Raw genomic sequence first — 18,477 nt, 5'->3', positions numbered from 1 at the left:
GTACCACTCGTGGATACTGCAAGCGTTTAAACAGTGTGCACCGTCTCGCCTACATCCCCGGTGACGTACTCGACTTGTTGAAACTTATTGCTTCTGTCATTTTAGAGTACGCAAGGCAGTTATCTCGTTGTTCTGGTTTCGGTTATAAAAGCAAGGCAAAACGCTCGTAGTTCCCGCCCTCAGTACACGTTGGACATCTTCCACACTTTGACACCGGATAACTGAATGAACGAGGATTTACATTCACTTCCGAGGTTACTCTCGCCGCTTCCTCACCGTTGAGCAGCAGGATGAGCTGGCGACAAGCCGCGGATGAAAGGCTGGAGCATCAACAGCCCGAGCGCACTCGGTGCCGATGCGGGCGACGCGTTTTTCTGTCAACCGGGAGGCCAGCACAAACCGTGACCATTCCAGCTCTTCGTCATGACACGGTGTTGCAGAGAGCAGGGTATAATACAGCTACACGGATCACCGAAGCAAACTACTGCTATCTTAAATCTTGGCTTGTGATTGCGCCTATGTAGTAGATCATCTTATTCGTTTTGCTGGAGAGACGCAAACGACGGGCGTAACAAAATCGCTTGCATATTCCGCATATCTCTCAAAAGCATTTACCCTGTCACCTTGCGAAAAGCGCAAAACACGGAGTCCGCACCGTCCTAAGCTTCCCGTTTTTTATCTGCTTTAGAGCAGTTTGTACCTGCTAGTAGATATGCCTACTGAAACTGAAACAGGGCAGTGCCAGAGAGAAAGAGACAAAGTTGAGAAAGCTTGCTCGCTCTCTAATTTCTCAACTCTCAAGTGATTGTACCATAATAAATGCACCAACGCGTCTTCCAAAATAAAGAAAGAGCACTACGTTCACAACATAAAAAATGGTCTCAGTACATGCATCTGTGGGCAGGTAGGAAACCTTGCCCTTATTTATTCACGCCGCATGATTGCCGCAACAAACTCGTTGCAGGACCGAATCATACTCGAGCGGTGTGCGTCGCTTTGCAAACGCAGTCCAACACGAAGCATAAAAAACGGCAGATTTAAGACAACAATCCGGAGTCCATTATTCATTTAAAACAACGTAATTTTGTTGAAAACGCCCGCTGCTTCTTACTCACGGTATGTGTCGGGATACTTCCACAGTTCGAAACGGAACGAGGGAAGATTTACTTTTAAAAACGCTCGCTGCGTCCTCCCGGACCAGCTGGACCGGATCAGCTGGCGACGACGGGACTGTACCCGTTGAACCTCCACCACGCAACAAACGATTTGCGCTCCGTGTTAAAAGCGTGGTTCAAACAGACCCGGAATACAAAGCACCGCACCACACACGACGAATGTTTCAGCTCTTTTACGCATCGCCGGGTTGCACCAAACAGAACGAGATCGCCGAAGTCAACGCCGCGCTGTCGTGAACCTTGGCTTGTGGTTGCGAACTCGTGGACCCTGTGACTCCCTTCGCTTTCAAATCACACACGACGATTACGAGTGCTACTTTCCGTCTTCCAGGAACATCACGGCGCACTTCTCCGGTCACGTCTTCACTATGTGCTCGCAAACTCCGAAGCTCTATGCGAAGCTTCTCGCGTCCCGTCAAACCAAAACAGTAGCGACGCCATGCGTACTTGCCAGATTTTCTCTGGTCAAACAAAAACAACGAAAGCCAACCGGCGCTTGCTTCCAGCGTACATCGGCGTTGCGCTTGCGCCGTGGCCAGATCGCCAGATCGCTTGCAGTTGAAGGTTGAAGCAAAAACAAAACCAACTGCAATGTCACGTGTTCACATCGACGACACGCTCTTTATATCCATTTTAACTGTTTGGAACGAATAATTAGACCCATAACTTTATTTGTGGTGTCTAAGAAACTGTTATCAGGACCCCTAAACTAAATACAAACATGGGCGACATGAAGCGAGCCGCATTGCCATCGACCAGAAGATGGCGGCGAGCCCGGTAAGCGTGGGTTTCGCCAACGTCCTGCGACATGGCGCAATTGCTTTTGGTGCATATCTGTCTCCGAGACATGTTTCTTTCCGCGGCATTTGTCTCGACGGTCCTTTCTAAGTGTGTCCCCAAGCATTCCTGTGCTTCGATAGCCGGCAATGCCGCGGTCGTCGCCGGGGGCGATGCGTGTTTTCGAGGTCGGCTACACGGTTATGCGTATATGACCGAACCAAAACACGTTTTTTATAACCTCGCATGATTTCTGAACGAATTATCCGTTACTCATCATGTAAATTTATGGTAATTTGTGTAAATGGCGTGTTTTTCACCCCAAATATTCGCCAAATACACGGGACTTGCTAACAGTGTACCGCCTAAACCAATCACGCACAAGAGAAAACGCAAGATCGTCCCGCATTCACTCTGCGTAATACGGAGCGCAAGTTCGTCTTCTTCTTTTGCGGGGGTTGTGGTGACGTCAAAACGCCGATCTCTGATTGACTCTGATTGAAGGATTGTGGCCGGGTAGACCTCAAAGGAAGCTGCCTGGAGTTCTACCCACTATTCTTCAAAGAGAGAGCCAGTCAGAGCTTGGCGTTCTGATGTCACGAAAACCCCCGCAAAAGAAGCAGACGAACTTACGCTCCGCATTGATTCAGCCGGGGATAGCGAACCCAAAACAACAAACGCCGCGACAATGTTTTTTTGTTGTTTGGTTGGTTTGATTGGATTGCAGCATTGAATCAAAATTAACTGTTGTGCTAGTTGGCTATACATTGTTAAAAATCAAAAGCGCAAACACCAAGAAAAGAAGAGGGGACAGGACAGAGCTCTTACTCCAACTGAGTGTTTAATGCATTCCCCTCGGAAGTCATAAAGACACTGGACATGTGAAGGTAGAAAGAGGAGGAAAATTTGTTGTAGATTATAGAGGCAATCAAGAAAGTAAAACTAAATGTGACTTTACCCCTTTACACTAGCTAACAAAGAGAGAAAGAGAGTGCGATAAAAAACCAAACTTAGGCATATAAACAAAAGGAACCAGGTCAAAGATAAAGTTAGAAACCATTAAAGTGACCCGGGTTAAAAATAAAAGCTTGACGTATCCTATTTTTTTCTCAGACAACGCTATTGATGGTGTGCTTATGCAAGCCTCCACTTGAGAAGAGATGGTTTTTGCCTCATAGAGTTCTCTGGATTGATTTTTGTGGTAACGCTTTAGGATTTTGGTCTGTTCGAATATAGGTGTGCAGTGCAAAGCGACAGGAAGATAAATTTCACTCGTATAGTCAATCACTTTCGAGAAGGAAATTTAAATATCCTAATTTATGACAAGGAAGGAGGTTTTGTTGTGGCGACCAGAGAGATTTACCGCGATAAAGCCCAGTTCACCATAGATAATAATTGTAACTGCTTGGAGAGGTCTAATTAATAATAAAGTGAAAGCAAAAGCACTGCAGATGTGCCACAAGCTAGATCTAACCAAATTGAGGAAACGAATAAGTACTGCAAAAAGTGACCAATTACGAATGTTTTTCGCCACCAAGCCCACAAAGAGGATCGCCCTTTTTGTGTAGTTGTATCTGAACGAGGACCTTGGCAGGGAGCTATGTCTGGATTTATTTTACGCCACCTGAACCACCTTCATTTGAATGACCCTTTCCTAATTCCAAACCCAGAATCTTTCATAGACTACCTAAAACAAAGAGCCTCGACAGTAAAGTTCGGACTTTCCTTTGACACGGAGGACTTGTTCTACTCGGTCCCTCACGCAAGAATGTTTGAAACAGTCAGCGACTGCATAGAGGCTAATGGAACTGTGTCGTTTCAAAATCAATGTGGGATATCATCAGCATCTTTCATGAAACTTCTTAGGTTCTTCCTCACATCTGTGACTTTCAGTGGCAATACTTACATCCAAAAAAAGGGATTTGCATAGGCTCCTGTGTAGCACCTGTTCTATGCGATATTTTTCTATCCCAATGTGACAGCGGCATAGCCCAAAACCTCCCCATAAACCCGGTAACACGTATCTTTACATACGTAGATGACTATCTCGTTTTACTTTGCATCAGACATGACCAATACGATTCTGCTACATTCAACATCATAAGTAACACTTTCATGACACTAGCTTAAGGACTCAAGTTCACGCATGATTTACCAACTAATTGCATGCTTCAATTTTTAGATCTCCAACTGTCCCTTGAAGACTTACACACGTGTTTAACCTACTCGACACGGTCCAAAAAAAGGCTCCTACCTTTTGATTCTGCTCACTCATAGATGATCAAAAGAGGAATAGTGCAAAGTTGCTTCAAAGCGGTCCTGCAGAAGTTTTGCGAACACACGGTCAATTGTATTTTTAAAACACAAGTGCTAAGACTGCAGGATTCCGGATATACAAATTCATTAATGTTTGATGTAGCGGAATGCCTGACCACTCCCAAGGAAAGAGGAAAACGAAATTGTGAGAAGAAAACGTGGCCGGCTACGATACCCTACAATCCCAACTTATCTCACAACTTGAAACGAATAGCCTCAAACGACGAAGTACCGGTAATACTATCAGCACCGAACAAACCAAAAAAAAAAAACTTGTGTCCCAAGGTTAACTCGCTAAATGTAAATAATAAACAATGCTCCGCCAATCATACACATAAGTACAGTCGGGAGCAAAAGTTTGCGGGGCACTGGAGCGCGTGCCGAAATGCATCGCCGCGCCGTCCGACGGCGCGCCGCCGCATTAAGGAGCCATGCTTTGCGCATGCGCGCCTTTCGTGCTCGCGATGCTGTCTCTTTCTCTCGTTTCTCTCTGAGGCACTCCTGATAACAGGAGTCGGCGCCAGGGGCGCAACTTAGCGTTTCGCTGGCTGTCGTGCTGCGCGTCTGCTTGAGCCGCCTCAGCCGCAGCGCTTTGTGACGAAGCTCGCGTGGATACTCGTTTCCTCCCGTTTTCGCCGCCGCCGCCGCACGGGTCACTCGTGAACGTTTCGCGTCGAACTTTTCTGCGGGCAGAGCAACAACAGACCGGCCTCACCAAGCGTTCGGCTCATGCGTGCGACATAACTTTAGATCACAAGAAGCAGGCGGCAGTGTCCGAACGGCTCGTGCTGTCTCGTGCTTTTCATGCGCAGAGTTCCAGCGAGGTTCGGGCACGTGCTGAAATACTTAAGTTACCTCGATGCATTGCGGCAGCGGTTGCGTAGTCGAACTGGCTGGTGAGATGGGTCTATTGATTTTTCATGCAGAATTGCATTCTTGGTGAAGCTAACTCTGATTTCCACGTTTAGTGAAGTGTCACCAGCCACCGCCAGCTGACGAACGCCTGCGCCTTGAGCACCAACAAGATAACAAAACGAAAATGGTGCAGAAAAAGGACGTAGCGACGTTTTGCACGCGGCGTCGCGCGCCTGGAAGGCTGAGACTGGATTTAGCGCCCGCAGCGTTCCTCATAAAACAAATCTCTGCATATGACGGTTTGATCGATAGATCGAAATACAACTGCAAACGTTTTTCTATCCACAATCTTCACGGGCGTACTCTGCCATTGGTAGTGAATACATTAGAGAGCAATGTGAAAGGGGAGCTTCTGGTAAACGTCAGAACGGCGTGCCGACGTTTCACTAGGAGACATAGCTTCTTTAGAGCCTCTGAAAAAGCCTCTTAGTGCTACGTGGGCACGCCCGTTCCGCGGCCTACCAGAATCTCCCCTATCATGATCTGCCTGCCAGCTCCGCTTCCCTTAGTGTTTTGTTATAGACCAGTATCGGAAAAAGGCTTCTATTTCTAGAAGCTATTCCCCCAGGTTAGCTGTTTGTGAACGATGTAATACCGAAGCAGGAACACAAGACAAGAAGACAACAACAAAAAAAAATATATATATTGCGAGTCCTCTGTCCGCATAAAATAAAGAAAAATTAACAAGAAAAATCCATTGGGTCTACCAAACGTGTTGGCATTAGTGCTTAACGATCAGTATCCACTAAAATTTCCGTCGACGGCAATCACTTGCGTTAAACGTCGTGGCATAGATACAGCGCAGCCACTGTCTCGGGATGTCCCCGGAGCGTTTCCCACTCTTGGCTGATAAATTGTCATAGCGCGTCTGCCGTGGCGCTGCCAAGTTTTCGCGATGAAAGTCGCTTTTTAATAAGCCCTCATACATTTTCTATGGGGTTCATGTCTGCACCGTTTGGCGGCCACTGCAGCTGACGCACACCTCGAGCTTCCAGGAGTTTGTCCACCTTGCGCGCCGTGTGTACAGGGCTGCGGTCGTGCTGCAACAGGTAGACGCCATCCGGAAATGGCCCGTCCAGGACGTAGGGCAGCAGAGTCTGTTCAATCATGTCGCAGTAGGCATGGGCGTTGAAACGCCCATCTATCCGCACAAGTGGTCCAAGTCCATCCTAAATGATGGCGCCCGAGACGGACACAGCACAGCGGCCACTTGATAACACACTTTGAGTGTACTCCGGCTGGTATCTATACAAAAAAGTGTGGCGAAAGCGGCGTAAAAATGTAAGCCCCATAACTTGTTGCGAGTTAGGGAATTCCCATTACCACGAAAATTATGTTTATCTTTAATCGTAACGTTTCGCTTTTTATTGTGTAAAGATTTGAGTTCCAACTTTTATAATTTGCGATATTTTATGGTAGAGAATATCACCCTGCCCAACTCGTGGAAAATTGGGGCCGCAAAACTAGAGGGTATCACAATAACTGTGTTGAATCGAGACTCTCATCATTGTATGCCGAGAGGCGTAAAGTTAGTTTGGGTAGCTTATAACGCAGACGGATTTCCCGTTAAAGGATTTATTTTAGTTAGCAAAGGCATTACTCATTCATACCTGCAATCAAAGGGCCGCCAAACAGGCCGCTGCTGGTCCCACCGGGTCCACGTGGACTCATCCGTAAAAATGACTTGACAAAAATCGTCCACAGTCCACCGTTCTAAGGCTCGGGCAAATTCAAGCCTTTACCGACGCTGCCTATCGGTAAGATGAGGCTTTTGTACCGCAACGCAGTTGTGCAGTCCCGCTTCCTTGAGGCGACGCCGTATTGTGTGGCAGGAGATATTCAGCTGCAGTTCGCCCCGAATGCCTCGGGTGCTTAAGAAGGGGTCGGCTGCTGCCGCGGCTACAATTAGCCGTTCTTCTTCTTCGTCGGTTTTCCTTGGCCGGCCAGAACGATCGGCATCAGAAATTCTGCCCTCTTCGTCCCGAAAAGCCTTAATAATTCGGCTGACTGCTGTTTTTGATCGACCTGTACGGCGACAGATCTCACGCTGCGACACCCCTTCTGTGCAGAGCCTAGCGATGAACCTTCTTTCGCTCAGTGGAACTCTAGGCGGCATTTTCGCAGAATAGAGAGCACTGCCAAGATGAGTTGGTTAATATACGCTTTATTGAATATCACCCGCCAATACGCAACCTGGGAGCATTGCTGTCGAACATCGGAAAGAGGGGTGCATCCAGTGCAAATGCCATAACATGTCCCTGAAAAGCGTGGGTAGAAAGAAAATAATGTTAAAAAAAAATTGTTGCTCAGCCCGCACTCGAGCCTGACGCGAAATGTTATCTGACGAGTCACCCGCGCTGCGGGGGGATGGGGAGTGGCAACCAGGCGCTCCGTCACCCAGCGCGGCGGCTGAGGCAGCTGAAGCGCACGCGAGGCATGACAGCCAGCGAAAGGGCAACTTGCGCCCCTGGCGCCGGCTCCGGTTATCAGGAGTAAGTCGGACAGAAACGAGCGAAAGAGACATGACTGCCAACACGAAGGACGCGCATGCTCAAAGCTCGGCTTTTTAATGCAGCGGCGCACCGTCGCACGGCGCGGCGATGCATTTCGGCACGCGCTCCGGTGCCCCGCAAACTTTTGCTCCCGACTGTACGTAATCTGCAACGCCAACGTAGATGATGAAATTCCGTTCACATGTGGGTACTGTACGTTGGACAATCCGGCCGCTTTGTGAATGTGAGACTTCGACAGCACCACCTTTCTCTTAAATCATCACCATCGGGGCATCTCGTCATACACGTCCGGGACTGCCACTGCACACCAATATTTTAACAAGCTAAAATCCTCAAGCGTTACCATCAAAAGAGATCCAGAGAATTCTGTGAGGCAAAAACCATTTTGTCTCAAGGGGAAGCTTGCATAGGCACATCATCAATAGCGTTGTCTGAGAAAGAGATATGGTACCTCAACCTTTTTTCTTAACCAGGGTCGCTTTAGTGGTTTCTAACTTTATCTTTGACCTGGTTGGTTATGTTTACATGTCTAGAGCGCAGCTCTCAGGGGCCCGTTTCCGGCTTGAGCGGAGTCGGCGTCGGCGTAACCGCAAGGCCACGTGATCCCCCCCCCCCCCCGAGGTCACGTGACCCCTCCCCCCGCGGTCACGTGACCCCTCCCCCCGCGGTCACGTGACCCCCCCCCCCCCCCCCGAGGTCAGGTGACCACCCGGAGGAGATTGAAGAATGAGGGGAAGAGGAGGAGAAGGAAGAGGAGGAAGGGTGCACCCTCCTCTCAGTACCCTGCCCTCCTCCTCCTCAAGAGCTGCGCTCTAATTCGGCATTATAGGGAGTTGTAAACGGCTTTGATTTTTTTTTCGCGCTCTCTTTCTCTTCTTTTTGCGAGTGTAAACAGGTGAAGCCACAGTTAAGTTTAAATTTTATGCGTCCATGTTCCATAACAATATTTTTCCAGTTTTAGGTAGTAACGCGTTACTCTAACTTCGTTACTTTTTTGGTAACTTGTAACTGTAACGAGTTACTTTTTTAAAAATGTAACTTGTAACTGTAGTTCTATTAACTTTTTCTGAAGCAACGATGAAAGTAACGACGTTACTTTTGTCGTTACTTCCCAGTGTTAGATGAATAATATATCACTAAACGGAGGGGGTGCAATTTAGCCATTCCTTGCACTTTCCAAATCGTCTATTCCGACATTTCGAGTGTCAAGCTGGCCTTGCACAAAGTTGTGAATACGTTCTTTCTCGCGAGTCACGACCCGAATATAGCCACGTGTAGATTTTATGAAAAAAAATATCTAGTTATCTTTAAGCACGCGCTTGTTCTTTGTGACTTAACACTTAGATCTTAGTTTCTTGAAGCACTACCTATGTTGTGTTTTTTCTTTTTTCTGTGCGAGCGCTTTTAATCGGGTGAATCAACCGTGTAACAACAATACACGTGGAGGGCACTGCGCATGTCTCGTATTTTGATTTGCGCCACTACTCTGGCATGGAAACTTTCAAACACTAACTTCGAGACGCAACTGCAGCTAAGTTACAATGTGAAGTAAAACGCGTACTTTTTAATTTTATGCAATAAAACGTCGTGAGAGGCGTTTTCTAGTTTTAGAGCGCAGCTCTTAGGGGCCCGTTTCCAGCCTGAGCGGCGTCGGCGTCGGCGTCGGCGTCGCCGTTGGCGTCGGCGTCGGCGTAACCGCGCCCCTCCCCCTCCTCCTCCCCTCCTCCCCTCATTATCTAGTATGGTCCGAGGGGGTCACGTGACCTTGGGGGGTCACATGACCCGTTTCCAGCCTGTGCGGCGTCGGCGTAACCACGCCCCTCCCCCTCCTCCTCCTCCTCCTCCCCCTCCTCCTCCCCTCTTCCCCTCATTATCTAGTATGGTCCGAGGGGGTCACGTGACCTCGGGGGAGGGGGTCACATGACCCGTTTCCAGCCTGTGCGGCGTCGGCGTAACCGCGCCCCTCCTACTCCCCCTCCTCCTCCTCTCCCTCCTTCTCCTCCTCCTCCCCTTATTGTCTAGTATGGTCCGGGGGGTCACGTGACCTCGGGGGGAGGGGGTCATGACCTTGGGGCGAGAAGGAGGAGGGGGAGAAGGCGGAGGGGGGAGGAGGAGGGGGAGGCGGAGGCGAGGGGAGGGGAGCTTGAAGGACGAGGAGGCGGTGAAGGAGAGGGAGGGGGTGGAGGAGGAGGAGGGGAGGAGGACTAGCAGGCATGATCGCGAGAGAGGAGGAGGAGGAATATACCCTCCCCTCAGTACCCTTCCCTCCTCCTCCTCAAGAGCTGCGCTCCATTTCGGCGTTACAGGAAGTTGTAAACGGCTTTCACTTTTTTTTTCTAATCTTTTGTGTTATAGAAAAGTAACTGAAAAGTAACGTCGTTACTTTTTAAAAGTAACTGTAGCTGTAGCGAGTTACTCTTTTGTTGCGGTAACCGTAACGGTAGCTTCGCTACTTTTTTCTGAAAGTAACTGTAACTGTAACGAATTACTTTTTAAAAGTAACTTACCCAAGACTGTATTTTTCCCCCTCTTTCTACCTTCACATATTCAGCTTCTTCATGTCTTCCTCGGGGAATGCATTAAACACTCAGTTGGAGTAAGCGCTCTGTCCTGTCCCCTTTTCTTTTCTTGGTGTTTGCGTTGTTGATTTTTAACATTGTTAAAAATCAAAAGCGGCTTGCAGTCGGATTTAAGGCAAAACAAAGTCCTCTACTACACCTTTTTACATTGTTCTTTCTATCTGAAATGCTACGTGCACAATAGGTGCTGCTGCTCAAATACAGAAGTGCCGTACCGAACATGGTGAAAGATCATAAAATGGTAATTGAATTCAGCTCTGTTGTTTCTATGATAACGAGAACTGTAACGCATTACTATTGGTACAGCCTAGCGTTCATTTTTAGTGTCGGGTGCAGATACCTTACTTGTTCCTTCTTCGAGAGTAATAAGTAAGGCTAGTTTGTTACTTTATTACTAACTTTGCACATCCTCTGAATGTGCTGTAGTATTTGCGGGCGCGCATGCCTGTGTGTAAGAGAGTTTTGATAAATATTGCTTAAGCATTTTCTCATAAAAGTTCACTACGAAGAATTTTTAATGATTTTTAAAATATAACTATATCTAGCAGAAGCATATAACATTATCTGTCTATCTTTGCCTTTTTGCGGAGCAGTAGGCATATTTGGGCAGAGGTAGAGTTTTGACGCGAAACAAAAATGAAACATCACATTCTTTACGGAACCAAACACGTTGTGACATGTAATTACACTTAATTAAGTAAAATGACAATAAACAGTTCTTAATTTGCTCTTAAAGGTAACGCACATATTTTCATTTGAAACGTGTTTGGAACCCTTTAATTATGCCTAATGTGCTATAAGTGCAAACAGTTCTAACACTGTAATATAAAGCATAGTATAATACAGGCTCATAGATGAGGTGCAAAGGGACCAAGGTAGGCAATTTCAGTGAATTTTGGCGGGATTGTATATTACCTTCATATTCAGCAAACAGGCTTGTCGATACATGCCAGGTCTGTTATCTACGCTGGACTCAACCTTAGCATTTTGTATACCGAAAGGGCTCTTACACATTTAATGTGGGTCATATAAACAGCGTGTTTACAACTCTTCCGGCCACCATCAGAGGGGGACAGGGATGTTTGCGTATCTCCTATGTTTACCTTGTGTTTTGAAAGGTGCGCGACGTTTTTCGGTTCACTAGCGAGCAATTACGCAAAAGCTACGCTCTAGACAGGCCCTAGTGTCGTGCTTGTAAGTCCCGAGGCACACAGGCAAAAAAAAAAATGTCACCAGTGAAGTTATTTTGATTATCTCAAGACTAGCGACGCCGCAGACTCCGCCGAGCCGGGGTGATCCCAGGACGACAGCATCAGCATTAGTCATTAGCTTACTCCGATCTGCTGCCGACAGATGGCGAAACACGACAAATCCGTGTAGGGTGTCTCTATGTGGCTTGCTGGTTGCAACTTCCGCCAGCCCAGCAACATTAAGGCAGTAAGAACCTCTGTATGCGGCGCCAGCGACGCCTTGACCAACCATCTCTCTAGAGTGATAGGTGCAAACAGGGTCATCACGGCACGTATAAAAGCAAGCTGTCACTGTGCTATGGGAAAGAAACCTTGAATACCACACCAAGCGAGCCAAAAGATTATAAAATTGTGCATTACAGAGTCTCGCGTCGCGGTAAAGGAAGCGAAATAGTAACTTTTGGTGGATTTCTGCTAAAATTAAAACACAGCTGAACGACCCCTGCAGGGTAGCTCGGCGCGAATCTTCGGCACCTGGGGGGAGGTAGGTGCCCACCGCCGATGCTTTGCCCTGTCACGAAGTAGTTGAACGCGTGAGGACATGTATGTTTTAAGTCGTTCTCGTGTATATGAACCAGTCGGCTTGAATAGATAGTCGTGAAGATACGCCCACATTTCCTTCGGCAGATTTGTCATTTCTGTGAGGAACAAGTGCTCTTGCTTTTCACCCAATGCATCAGGAAGTCATGTCGATCCCGTATGAGTACGTTTCAGGAGGTACCGCAGTTAGTCCTCGGCGGTGATAGTTTTAAGGTACGTGCTACTCACTGCGGGTTTATAAAAAGTCCAAAGGACAGCTAAGCACTCCTTATAAGTTCTGAATGCGAAAGCATGCCGCCTGCGGCGTATTGCTTCTACGTCGCGTTGTCGAAGGGCCTCGTCCTGTTGCCGCCTGAGACGCTTTGAATCGCGATTTGTTATCGCCTCACGCTTCCGAAGGCCTTTGTTCTGTCTCCAAGTGCATTGCAACGCTGCTCGTTCCGCCCACCGTGTATTCGAAGACTGACAACTATGCATGGTGGATTTAGCTGCCTGCCTCCTCGCTCGTAGTACTGCGTTATTCCGCTCCCTTAGTTCGACTTAGGTGTACTTGCGTGGACGGGCAAGTTTCGCTACTGCCGCTTTTGCGGCCGCCGACGATGTAGATGGTGGAGACGCTGCCATGTTCGCCGGCGTCGAGAGGAGCAGAAGCGGCCGAGCGCGCGTCACCATGTTTCTTTTACCGGTGCGGGGCCCGCAGCGCCATGGGGTGGCGTTCCTTGAAACTATGACGCGTCAGCCAATGGGAGCCTCGTTCCTTGACACTATGACGCGTGTGAGCCAGTGGGAGCCTATCCATGAAATCGCTGCGACAGACAACAGGCTTCGCATCATTGGAACAGAGAAATTTAGGTGTCGTTTGGCGCTGCTTCAAAAGCTGATAACGCCAGTTTCACAACATGGCACGATTAATGGTTTCGCATTAAAACACGCAAAGGCAATAGCCAACTGAAAACAAAATACTCACCCCCCCCCCCCCCCCCCCCCCCCGCAATTTGGCCACGTCTGTTTTCGTGTCTCTCCGTGCACCCTGTACAGACATTAGCAAGTACGGCCTCTGGGAGGCGACATCTTGTTGCTGGAGTGTGTAGATTAATTGATAGGAAAGTTTTGGTTAGGCATTCTCAAGGTTGCCAGACTATCTGCCAAACAAAGCATTGTCACTCCACGGTAACCAGAAAAGCCTGAGAAGCATGGCGTATTCTAAACGTGTTTAGTAATATACTATGTGCGAAGAAAACTTCAGTTTAGAGTTTCATGCAGTTCGTGTAATAAACGGCGCCGCACCTGGCAGCTGAGATATAGTTCTGCCTGCTTAACATAGCTATAATTTTTTTCTTTATTAAGGTATATTTTTTAATACTTTGTCATTTACGTCCCTCTAACAGATAGGTCCCTACTACGTGACATACGATTAAAGAGAGGAATAACGATCGGACTCTTGAGCACAGTTTCCACAGAAGACAGAATAATTGCTTTGTCAGTCTTAACGCTCTTCCTTCTCTTCCCTCGCAGTTCATGTGTCATCAGATTCATTATAAAAGTAACTCTTCCGCCCGAGAGGGAAACCATACTCAATTCAAGACAGTCCTTGAAATTGAAAGATGGCCGTCGAGCACCATGTCATTCTGGTTTGTCTTTTATTCACCGTCTTTGCGGAGATACCACAAAGTCTCGGCGCATGAAGGTTAGGTATACGGATCTTTAATTACGGTTTCAATGAGTCTCAGAACGCGAAAATTAATATTTTTGTTTTTATTTGTAAACACATAAATCAAGTATATAGTTAGCATCCTAGAACGAGTAGATCCCGAACACTGTCAATCAATCTTCAAAGTCTAAGGGGGTCCGAGTGTTCTCAGGGGGCTCTCGGGCCCACTGTTGGTGACACATTATGAACGACCCTCAAGAGAATTCATGGAACTCCCTCAGTACATCACGCTGTGGTCGTTTACGTAGTGTCACTGACCTCACAGCTTTGCGATAGAACTTTTTTTTTTTTTTTGTGGCAGCTCGCATTCTGGGGTTGTTGGCAACAAAAGCGAATCACCGGCTTCAGGTGGAGATTTTTTTATTTTTATGTGAACATTTTTACGTCGCTAAATGTTGTCGGTATTTGCTTTTGTTCCGAGTGTTCCCCAGCGCAATATGGGTGTAAATAATTCGCATAAATATTCTGAAAAACTGAGTGCAATCAAACTTCTCATGCGAATGTCATTAGGCGGTGTATTTGTCATACTAAAATTTCGTTAATGTGAGTTTCTTGGGAAAAAATAAGGAAAAGCAAAAACATATTTTTTATGTGCATGAGGAGAATCGGAGAAAAGCAGTTGGGTTGGTGATGCTACTCACATATATATGGCGCCACGCAAAACAAAAGCGTAAAAGCTTTTTAGGAATGAACGCTCTGAAACAGATCCAGTAGATACGAGCGCTTGTGGAACAATATGTGAGTTGCAGCAGCAACCCCAAGGTTTGCTTCTGTTTTCCTCCCGCATATAGGCGAAAAAAATGTTTTTTTTTCTTACGTTATTTGCTAGAAAGCCACATCCACGAAAGTTTAGTATGATAAGTGCACCACTTCAAGACGTATTTAAGAACATTTCCATTGCACTCTTATTATTTGCTTATTTTCACTAGTTGGGTCTATGCCCAAACAGCGCTCTGTCGATGTTTCTGTTTTTTTTTCTGTCTGACTATGTGTGAATTCATGGATATGTCGTGTCGCCGTCGATGTTTTCGCCGCATCTACGCTTTCAAGCGGCAATAATTAGTGACAGTTGAGGTCATTGCAGTTTGCGGGAACTCGTTTGTTTGCTACTCCCTGTAGCGGCGTTAGCGTTTCTTTTCGGGGTTGCTTGTTGACGGTGCAAAAATGCTGTGGTCTTAATAATGATGGCGTACTCTGCATGAGTGACGCCACCGCCGCTCTTGTGCCTAACCAGACTCCGTCTGCTTCTCCGCTGTTTTTATTAAATAAAACACGTCCATGGAAATGGCACACTGATTGTAGTATTTATTCATCTCTGAAACTCCATGCCTTTGGCAAGTCTATTTATTGCGATCAGTCATATAGTAAGCCTTGTAAGCAATGATTGTGTCGTCTTTAGCGAGCTTGATTACCTCGTGGGACAAGGTGTCCGTCGTGCCTTCGAGGACGCAAGGAGAAATATCTTTCTGGGGCCTTCTCTATTATATGACGAGTCACAAAGGTACATTTTCTTCTTTGCCATGATACTATTTTTTCTGAATAAAACAAAAAGCTTATATTCATCCGATCGAGCGACAAACGATTTCGTCATGACGCAAGAAACGCACTATTTTCCCGATAGCGGCGTGATTTATAGTGGTCACGTTATGCCTGTGGTCAGAGCGCGTCCTGCTTTATATATATGTCGCAAGCTCCATCTCTGGCCATTGTCGCGGGGCGTAAGTGACACGCCTGTGTACCTAAAGTAAATACGATTTCTGACCCAGTGCTTTTCAAAGTTTGGTGCTTACACGATTCACCATCTCTCGTCCATAGCCGTGCAAAATTGTACTTGACACTACATACTGCGTAATCTAGCCAGACGTGAACGTAACGGGTTATTAGAAATGAGTTACTTCTACCCAGTGACGTTATTCGGTTGCGAGGAACACATTTAGTTACTTTTTTTTAGAAATAGAGCGAGTGACGTACTTAGTTACTTTTAAGGCAAAGTAACGAGGAACGGTATTTCGTTACATTTGACGAGTAATGTGAAAAGCCGTGTTTAAGCAGCTTAACTTGAAGTCTAACCTGAGTATGCGTCTACTAAGACAAAGACAGAGGGTCAACGCAAAAAAAAAACGACTAAACAGTATGAAAGTATAGCAACGTTTATCGCTGAACACGTCAGCACAACCATATACAATCATGTCTCGTTAATATGGACCCCGTTATTATGAATACCCCGGTATCTGAACACCACGCTCAGGGACAAACGGGAAAAGGCATGCATGCTTGCTTCGTTATTATAGAAAACTCAGATTATGCCCGATATTTGGGGAAATGAAGGTGTCCATATGAACGACACATCACTGTAGCTGGGAATGTCTTTCACTCTTCTAAAATAATGAACCTTCTAGAAATGTATACAGACCGAATAAACTCCCCGAGGTTGCCAACACGGGAAGGGAAAGGCACAGAACTCATAATCAACTTGGAGCTTTAGAAGAACAGAACGAAAGAAAGAGGTGTATCCCAGATTCAACAGCTCTTTCTGAAGCACAGCACGTCCGTTCCTTTGGGTGTGCCAGAAGGACAACTCGTCAGCGTCGCCAAAGATGTCCTCTCAAGGACGCGAGAAAACATAACTGAACAAGACTTCGAGAGGAAGCTACTAACTAAGTGCAGCGACTATTGCAAAAAAAAAATAAACCATAAAATGATAGTAGTTGTGCATTGGGCTGTCAAAGTAACGATGAAGATAAATCGTTTCCTTTGAGGTAAAGCAACGAGTTCCTTTTGAGAATTGCTAACATGTAATGTATTTAGGTACTTTATGAGCAAGTAATCAGCAGCGCCGTTTAGTTACTTTTTTTTTTTGGGGGGGGGGGGGGGAGGGGTTAACGTGCACATGTCTGATTTTAACAAATATATCAGCTGAAAGATTTATATAGACGCTTTACACAGGTGCCAGATTACAGCCACTATTTCTGGCATTCTCCTGAGTTACTAAAATGCCGAGTCACTAAGCGCTTGTCGAGGAGCTTTCGCAAAGGAGAATGGTGAATGCTAGGGATAAGGTCACATTAGAATCTAGAATGGCAATAACCTTTCCTGCCGTGGAAATTATAAAAGAAAATAAACGAAATAAGAAAAAAAAGAAGCTGGGGGTCGATTATAGCAGCGCTCAGGCACATCCGCCGCAAAGCGTCTAACAGACATACTGGCTTCTAGACACGTGGCTACATTTTAAAGGTTTGCATAGTGTTCAAAAATCTGTGTTATGTCGCGAATGTGACGTCAAATCCAAGTAGAATAGTCTCTTCCAGTCATCTTTGTTTTTGTTATGGACCATTGCGACGAAGTGCTAGCATGTCTGTATCTATAATATGTTTTTGCATTTATTAAGAATAATTAAAATCGCTTTTTCAATCTCCTCAAACAATTAAGGAGAACAAAATGAAACTATTTAGAACCATTTACACCAAACGTAAGACTGTGGTAAATATTTTACTCGGGCAACCGCAGAAAGTCGGTTGAAACTGCCCTCGTTATTACAGCTTCTGGTACCAAATGCAATCGTCTACTGCGCTTAATTTATATATCAATTCCAAGTCGCATTTAATATGTTCCTTTTCATTATATTAAAGCTTATGTCTGTCTTTATTAAAATGTATCTGGTAATAAAATAGCTAAAGTAAAACAAGATTTTTTTATATCGTTTTATTTTTTTTTGTGACCTCTTTGATTCTTCAATTTTTTCTGTTTAATCGAGTGTTAGTTTTGCGAGAATCAAAATAAAATTTAGACGAAGTAATTTAGCGTTTTTTCACCGAGAGCACCCCAGAGAGGTCAACGTTTTATAGTATTATATAAAGTAGTAAATCTCAGGAAAAAAATCCCCTATTATCAGAGATGTAAAAACTACTGATAAAACAGTCATGATAAAAAAAAAAAAGTGTACGCTAAGCTAATTTGAAAATAAAATACCTTTCAGAGGAGTTGCCAGTCTCAAATTTAAGCATACTCCCTAGAATATCCTCAAGCATAGCAATCACAAAAAGCCAGAGGTGGTTAAAGCTTTATCAGTCAATTCAGATGTATAATGTTGTCCATTTCATATTTATAATTTCTTCTGATTTAAAAAGAAAACAACTTTCGCTCTAGGAAGAAAGAATATGTGCTTCCTGGGAACATAGGCGTGTTTCCGTTTTTTTTATTTATTTATTTTCACGGTGTCTGGTGCACTGCATAAAATAAACACCAACCCTTGACATTGTAGTTGGCTTTCTTCATTCATGTAAAAAAAAGAGAAAAAAAAAGAGTTGCTGTACACTTGCGCAGATACTTCTGGTAATTATCGTCCAACGTTATGTTAAGGACTAGGCTATCTGCTTTGTACGTTCGTCTTATATTGCCCGCCTCAGTTTCTATTCCGTCGTCCGTCGACGAATGCTTTTATTGCCGCGGCTGTTGAGTGACTGGGGAGGGCTATGAAACTCATCGGCACACGGAGGAAATGCAGGCTGGAAACGAAAGACGAGATCTAGTTCCTCTTGTGGCGGTGTCGATACGGATGAATATTCGATTGGATTGAATTGGATTCTTCGGCTTTCCCCTTTGTATCGGGTGATCAAAGAAACTTTTGATTCTGGATCTAGCCAGTGGTAACCTCTGCCACTTCCCCTTCCGCATTCTCTTCCGTGTGTGTCTGCTGTTACG

This window comes from Ixodes scapularis, unplaced genomic scaffold (genome assembly GCF_016920785.2).
Source record: "Ixodes scapularis isolate PalLabHiFi unplaced genomic scaffold, ASM1692078v2 PGA_scaffold0__279_contigs__length_252992795, whole genome shotgun sequence".
Taxonomy (NCBI): domain Eukaryota; kingdom Metazoa; phylum Arthropoda; class Arachnida; order Ixodida; family Ixodidae; genus Ixodes; species Ixodes scapularis.
The sequence above is the reverse complement of the archived record's forward strand: the minus strand, read 5'-3'. Positions refer to the sequence as shown.